This window comes from Olea europaea, unplaced genomic scaffold, assembly GCF_002742605.1.
Source record: "Olea europaea var. sylvestris unplaced genomic scaffold, O_europaea_v1 scaffold336, whole genome shotgun sequence".
Lineage (NCBI taxonomy): Eukaryota > Viridiplantae > Streptophyta > Magnoliopsida > Lamiales > Oleaceae > Olea > Olea europaea.
The window spans coordinates 366,249-374,490 of record NW_019252586.1 but is presented as its reverse complement, the minus strand read 5'-3'; the positions used below and the strand labels follow the sequence as shown (position 1 = coordinate 374,490).

Genomic DNA, 8,242 nt, shown 5'->3' with positions numbered 1-8,242 from the left:
TTTTTCTCCACGGCTCCCCCCTAATTCGCCGCCAAATTGCGTGATTTGTATCTCCAAAGTTGCAGCCACCAACCTAGTGTATGAATTGGTAAATTCAGCAACTTGTTTTAATTCACAACCAGCCGGCAGTTTTCTTTCTGTTTTTCCTCCCTTCCAGCCGTCTCTCTTCTCCCCCCTATGAAAACTGATCTGCATGGTTTTTAATAGTAAAACCTAGGAAAATTTACAGCTTTGGTCCCTGAAGTTTGGATAAGCATTTAAAATGACCCCCAATAATTAAAATGGCCCACAAGCGCCCAATTCACTGTAATTGGCTACCAGATAAATGGATTTTGTGTCATTTGCAGCCACGTCCCTCAATAATTGCATCTCAAATCCTCCACTTTTTGACTTGTATGCCTTGGCCTCCAACTTCCATCAATGGCCAATTTAATCCCCGTGTTTTGGATTTTGTCACTTTTCGCCAATTTTTGCTTCTTTCCTTTCCTTCTTCGTCCAAGCACGAGTTTTACCTAAGAAAATTAATACAATAAAATTTAGATCATATTTTGCCAAAAGAACAATAAAATTATATAGTTTAGAGCCCCGAATAAGTGTAGAAAATACACTTATCATTGTGCATTATTTCTTTAAAGGATAATCAGTAACAATGTCAACCATTATGGGAAATATATTCATTCTCGGACTATAAGGTAGAGTACAGCTATTTATAATTGTCAATCCATGAGATTGCTTGTATTGTGCTAATCTTTGAACTTATCACAAAGTCACTTGTAGCGATACTATTTTTAACACAAACATGATTGTCATGAAAACTCATTGGATAACTAAGTAATTGAATCTAGTACAAGTAGAATAATGATGACACTATACCTAGATCCAGTTGTTCAAATGATGAAAGTACTTTATTTTTAATGTATTTATATTAATATCATTGCCCGGGATTTATTGGGTATTAAAACCCAACAATCCTAAACCTAATTCTCTCAAAATCCAATTGATGGTCATTGTCTGTTCGCTTTGTTGGAATTCTTATTCGTTCTCATTGTGTGGATTTCTGCAACAGCTCCAATTTGTTCTCATCGTATTGAATTCTGTAACAGGCTTTGTTTGACTTTTGGATAGCTATAGTTTGTTGAGATTGTAGTAGATCAAATTCAAAATCATTCCAACTTACAAAAATCACCTAAGTAATAATGCATATCGGAAATTCTATCTAAAAACAAAGGGAAATTCTATCTAAAAACAAAAGCAACCCAACTTTTGCGTGTTAAAAATATTTTAATTCCACTCTCACATTTAAATAATATCCGAAACTAATATTATCAAGTCCTGTTACTACAATTTACCAATTATGCCAAGCACAGCATTTACGAGCTCATAGCAATAAAGGGGGATTATTCGATAACTCGCAGATTGGAACGCAGAATGTATAAAATAAAAATTGACACGGCAATGAACAACATTTTCTTTGTACACCAATCAAGCAGCAAATGAATTAATCACTTTCAATTTGACTACACAATATGATTTTAATTTAATTTATTATTATTTTTTTTGATTTAACAATGCTATATTTTTTCAGTTTTTTGGTTTTATATTGAGGTATTAGTTAAATTGTTCCAAATAAATAGGTCATTTTAGACTGGAGCTAGTGGACTCTAATTTAATGGATAAAGATAATGATCTGATTAATGACGAGGACCCCCAATAGGTAGGAACGTTGTGACTTTTTTAATTACATTAATTTTTCAGAACGTGTGTTCTAATTCACACCGACAATAAACAAATAATAAAATAATAAATGGTTTACAACGTGAAAAGAAAATCTTTTGCTAATGCCTGATTTGAATTGTTAAAACGTTTCAACATGGAAGTTAAGAAGTCAATCACTGAGCACAACTCATTGGAAAAAGTGAAGTGAATCTCATCAAATTCAATTGGTGCTCAGACAAATTAATTAGGGCAAGTTTTGTGACAAGGATAAGGACAGTCAATCTCTTGAAATTGGTTTCGATCATAAAACCAATCTCCTACCGCTTCAACAATTGTCTGCACAAAGAAAAGTTTAATATGACGATTCGTTTTGCACACAAAGGGAAATATGAAAGCATCATTAAAAAAATATATGTCTGAAATTGGTAACAACGATTAACCTTGTTATTTAAAATCGGAGAGTGCGTCCCAAACCATGTTTCCCCTTCAGTTTGGCAGTGTGTATAACAGGAATTTATATAGTATCCTCTTGATGAAGGGACACCCATTCCAGTTAATGCATTTATGAATTCCAACCTGAAGTCTGAAAATTGCATTAATTAGTAATGACATCGTTTCAATTCAAAGCAAAACATCAATTGAAATAGTTAAATAAAAACTTATAGTACCTTGAATCTTTTGCAGCTGAATAGGGAAGCAATTCCTAATATCAGTAATACAATCGCTCCACGTATTCTTTGGGTCGGAAAGTGGAGGAACTAAAGTGTTATTTATCTGGAAAAATTGAGTATGTCAATATAATCGAAAGCATATAATCAGATTATTGACAGGGATGTGAAATAAGATCATATATAGCAATTAAAAATGTTCATGTAAGTGAGATCAAATACAAACTAACCTGCCATGAATCGTAGGCAGAATTTATAATGAAAAGCTGCGTTCGAATTTGTTGCACAATGTTTTGGGGGAAAAAACACTGAACAGTTTCAGTCATATCAGCACGAGGCAATTTATGTCACAATGCAAAAGTCATTTAATCTAGTAAAGAAAGAAGCTCTTACCAACCCGGGTTTTCCGTTTGAAGTACACAATGAAGGCAAGTTCTTCGCCGCTCCCTGTTTCCGAAGTCAGGGATGAAAATGCAATCAGAAGATGATCAAACTTCTACTCAACAAGCATATAAACTATTGTATGTAGAAGAAAATTCATACATGTGTTGTAACCATGCCGTTGTAAAAGTTCTTGATATATGATGCTTCAGAAATAGTTTTCCTGTAATACATGATAAAAGATGTTATCTTCACTTAAAATAGGTGAACATAATTCTTTAGACATAAAATCTTGTGTAGATACAAGTCCTTATATGAAAGCTTATGCATTTATAAAATAACCAGCATCTGAAATGCACTTTACTTTAGCATCCTTGGGAATGAGAGCTCTATAATTATCACAGTGTAAAATTGATGTCAACCCACCGGCTGAACATCCAGACAAAATGGCCTACTAAGAATACTACGAGTTACTAGTGATTGATTCAATAAATAGTGGATGAATATTCATAAGAAAAAAATCATACGTTTTCAGCATTCTTCATTCCTTTCTCCAGTAGCTCCTCCATGACAGCCCAAAAAATGCTTGCTCCTCTGAAGTAAAGTTTGGTGGCCTATAATTGAATTATCACAACAAGAGAGCCATCCACCATAGTTTTACAAAATGCCATTAAGTTATATATACATATTCACTTTGAGAAAGCTGAATAGAAAGAAATGAGGAAAATAATCTTATAATGTATCTATTGTGATAACTTACAGGATCCACTGTTTCTACATCTCCAGTGAATGATGCACCTCACAGTATCTAACCTTAATCCTATTCAAGTTATGAAAATCTGGATATTTAGATGATATAACAATAATAATTAAAGACTACATTAAAGAAGATTAAAAGTTCAAGTAAAATAAAAAAATCCAATCCAATCCAAAGATTAAGATATACCAGGATTAAATTGTGATTCATTGCTCAAAATCCCAGTGAAACTAAGTTGTTTAGCCATGTCATTGGAGGAACCTTGTTTTGAGTTCTTACCTGCAAGGCAACTAGTGACACTGTTGCACCATTCTCCTCCCTAAATATCCAAGACAAACACGTTTACAATTTCTTAACCAGGCAACATAGCTGATTTGCATTTCAATATGATTTAAGCATTCTACAGTTAAAAAAAGTATTCAATAGCTTATGACAAGAGTAATAACCTCAATAGGAACCAATCAATTGTTAATTCCCACCCCAAATCTTCTATCCAGATGGTAAATTGGTGAAGACCCATCTAAACAAACTGCAAATATACACATAAGAAGAAAATATAGTTAACATTTCTTATCAGAAATACATAAGAAACATAATATTAATTTTCTATATGGTGGTGTTTAATGTTTTACCGGCTCTTTTGCTTTAGCATTGTGAAGGAAAGTCCTATCAACAAAAACTGCTTCGACCCTCAATAAAATCAACATGTAGAAGAGAATTCGCAGCATCATTCTATACAAATAATGTCGACAGAAGGATTAGAAATTCCCTCTCAAACAGAATAACAACAACAATAATTTTTCACAATTAATTCAGGCCATATTTTCTACGACTGCATTATGCTTCCTGGTTTGAATCCGTCTTACTGTTGTGCCTTGTTTGTCAGAAATTCATAAGTCTCATGTTCATTAAAAGTACATATCTATGCTAATAACACTCAGGTTCATGTTTGTATCGATGCTAGTAACACTGAGATAAATTATGAACACTCTTGGGTAAAATTTGGAACTGATTCTGGTTTTTAAGGCTGGAAAGAATAACTCGTTTGCTCGAAGTGAGAGAGCGAAAGAGAGCTTATGAATAGTGTGCAAGAGAGGTAGATTGTTGTGGTAGAATGATGGTTGAGTGTGATATTTATAGGCAGCATGCAATACGTACGCTTATTTTGTAATAATATTTTGTAAGAAACATGAGTGGTATATTTCACTAGGATTTCAATTTAAAACTCAATATAAAGACAAATGGGATATGTGAATAGTATTGCAATATAAAAACTCAATATAGTTCACTAAGTCACTGAATTTTATGGGATATTTAACTTCCATCATTAAACCCTTTTTTGTGTAAAGCATGCTTATAAGTTACTTTTGAAAGACAAATATTAATTTTAATTATGTGTTTCTTACGATCCACACTAGTAATCACTTATGCACCACCTATTTATACCAATTCATAATTTTAACAACTGAAACAAAAATTCAAACAAAGACTAAGTAGGCTTCTTGAAGTCAATAAGTTAAAATAATTTTCTGAACTTCTATAAGAGGAGACATATTTTATCAATTGAATATTAAATTCGCCAATAGAAAAGCAAATGTGGTTAATTGCTAATTTTTCTAGAACCCAAAGAACCCTCCATTTTGAAGAATTTAACATACAAATAATTAATCTTTGTTTAAATTGATAATCACTTTGTTACACAGCAGATTTCCATGATTTACATCGAGTCTACATCGAGTTCTTGCTCGAAGTGGATCTGGGCTTTCTCCTTTTTCATGCCACTATCCAAATTAGAATTTAACGCACTTTTTTTTTTTTTCACAACCTAACCAAATGGAAACATATGCAATGAGCCTAACCTAGAATGTTAGGCTGCTCTACCAGTACTCTTTTTTGTCAACCTAACCTATGATTGACGATCCATGCACAATAATAAAGGAATGATTGCATGGTTTTATTAAACAATTAGTTAACTATACTCGTAATTATATTATAGAATGTTTATTTATTTATTTACTCTATAAAAATGTAACTTTAAAGCACAGTCAAATATGAGCGAAATTCCTCAAGACACTGACATTTAAAAGTAATTAAAATAAAAGTCAATAGAATTTGAGAGAGTATAATTTGGTGTAAAAAGAACCGCAAACAGAAAAATAGTTGGTATCACTTGAATTATAAAACCCATGTCCTTTTAACTTTCTTGGTTCTAACTTCACACCTCAATTAGAAACATTTGCCATGAGCCTAACATTGTTTTAGCATACTTGTTGTTAGTATTTATGTATTCAATAAATGAATTATTTATTTATTTTTCCAATAATTAAAATTGTAAAATATATATCCCAAGTAGTGTTCTAACAACTCAATTCGGGTAAGTGAGTCAATTATAGCATGCGCAACTATTATCACTGTAGTTGTAATTTATGATGCAACCGATGGCTTGAAAATAAACATCTAAACGTATTTCTTGAAGTCCCAAAAATTTACTTGTAATTACTTATGCACCACTCATTTAGACCAATTCATAATTTCAACAACTGCAAAGGAAATTCAAACAAAGACAGGCTTCTTGAAGTCATAAGTTAAAATAATTTTCTGAGCTTCTATGAAAAGAGACATATTTTATCAATTGAATATTAAATTCGCCGATAGAAAAACAAATGTCGTTAGTTACTGATTTTTCTAGAACCCAAAGGATCCTTCATTTTGAAGAATTGAACATATAAATAATTAATCATCATTTAAATTGATAATCATTTTGTTACAAAGCAGATTTCGTGATTTACGTCGAGTCTTCATCGAGTTCATTCTTGAAGTGGATCTGGTCTTTCTCCTTTTTCATCCAACTATCCATATTAGAATTTAACGCTCTTTTTTTTCACAACCTAACCAAATTGAAACATATGCAATGAGACTAACCTAGAATGTTAGGCTGCTTTTCCAGTACTCTTTTTTGTCAATCTAACCTATGTTTGAAGCTCCATGCACAATAATCAACGAACGATTGCATGGTTTTATTAAACAATTACTTAGCTATACTCGTAAATATATTATTGAATGTTTATTTATTTATTTACTCTGTAAAATGTAACTTTAATGCACAATCAAATATGAGTGAAATTCCACAAGACGCTGACATTTAAAAATATTAAAAATAAAAGAGCCAATATAATTTGGGAGAGTAGAGTTTGATGTAAAAAAACTACAAACAGAAAAAAAGTTAGTATTTCTTGAATTATAAAACCCATATCCTTTTAACTTTCTTGATCTAACTTCACACCACAACTAGAAACATTTGCCACGAGTCTAACATTGTTTTAGCATACTTGTTAGTGTATTCAATAACTGAGATATTTATTTATAACAAGAAACTCCAAGAATTAAAATTGTAAAATATGTATCTCAAGTAATGTTCTAACAACTCAATACGGGTCAGTCAATCAATCATAGAACGTGCAACTATTATTACTCTAGTTGTAATTTATGATGCAGCTGAATGCTTGGAAATATATATCTTAACTCATTCCTTGAAGTCCCAAGAATCTGCTTTCTTAGCTTCAATAATACAACTAGAGCAGAACTCCCTATAAAGCCAACTAGAAACACCAAAAGAAGAATAAAACAAGATAAAAATAAAATTTCTTGGCATGATGAATCTAATGATGCACATAATTTAAGGGAGAGTGTGATTGTGTCATGTTGGATGACTCTTTTTAGTACTATTGGCTATGAATTTTTTGGTTTACTTTTCTAATAATCAAATTTTTACTATTTGTATTCGATTGGCATAAACTTTTTTTTATGTGGACTTTTTATCAAAGTCCATTGAAATTAATTATTTAATTGTTTATTGACTTAGATTAGTGTCTAAAAACGTGAAAATTTAGTTTTATCAAATTAAGCTAATTAATAATGTAACTGATATATAAGATGTTTAGGTAAAAGCTCTTCAAAATATTTATTTAATCTTTTGGACGAAACAGGTAAATGAGATAATTATTTTTCACTTATTTTTTAATTTTATGGTTCATTTTACCGCCATGTAACTTTTATTGCTTGAATAGGCACTCCGCAATTAATTTTATGAAATGACTGAACACAAAGTTGAAACCACCAAATGCTAGACTAAATTAAATAGACTCATTCATTTGAATACAAAACACGTAGTTGAACTGTTAGTACTCAACAAGTTATTCGAGTTTTATTGTAAATTTTAGGGAAGGTATGGGCTACACTGTATATTTAATTCCCTTTTTGTTTTAGTTTATGTTTTTGCATGTTATTCTCCTTGTGGATTTTGCCTTTTACATTCTTTATTGCTTTCAAAACATTAAGTGATCAATCCTTATTATGAGGCTTGTTTTGCATTTCTCTGGCATAGCCTATCATGACAAGTGTTTGTGAATGTTTCTTTTAACAAGCTTGTGTTACCTTATGATTTATATTTTATTATTCATAAATAAAACATACCAATTCCCAATTTTCTTCTTTTTTTATGTTGAATATTGATAAGAGTAGTTTCTACACTTATTTGGGATCTTAAATGATAATATTTTGTTATTCTTTGAACAGATTAGTACCTGATTTGTTATTTATTGCTTTTATTAGGAAAAGTTCATCTTTCAAAGAAGAATTGGAAAAAAGAACGAAACATGACTAAATGAAGCAAATCTAAAGTATGGGGACCAAAGTGTAAATATTTAATAGTTGATTTGGA

At 31.2% G+C, this 8,242-nt stretch overlaps 1 pseudogene; it reads right to left on the bottom strand.

The window, feature by feature from the left end:
- Nucleotides 1-1,956: 1,956 nt before the first annotated feature.
- On the bottom strand, nucleotides 1,957-4,253 carry LOC111385973 (annotated as a pseudogene).
- Nucleotides 4,254-8,242: the final 3,989 nt, after the last annotated feature.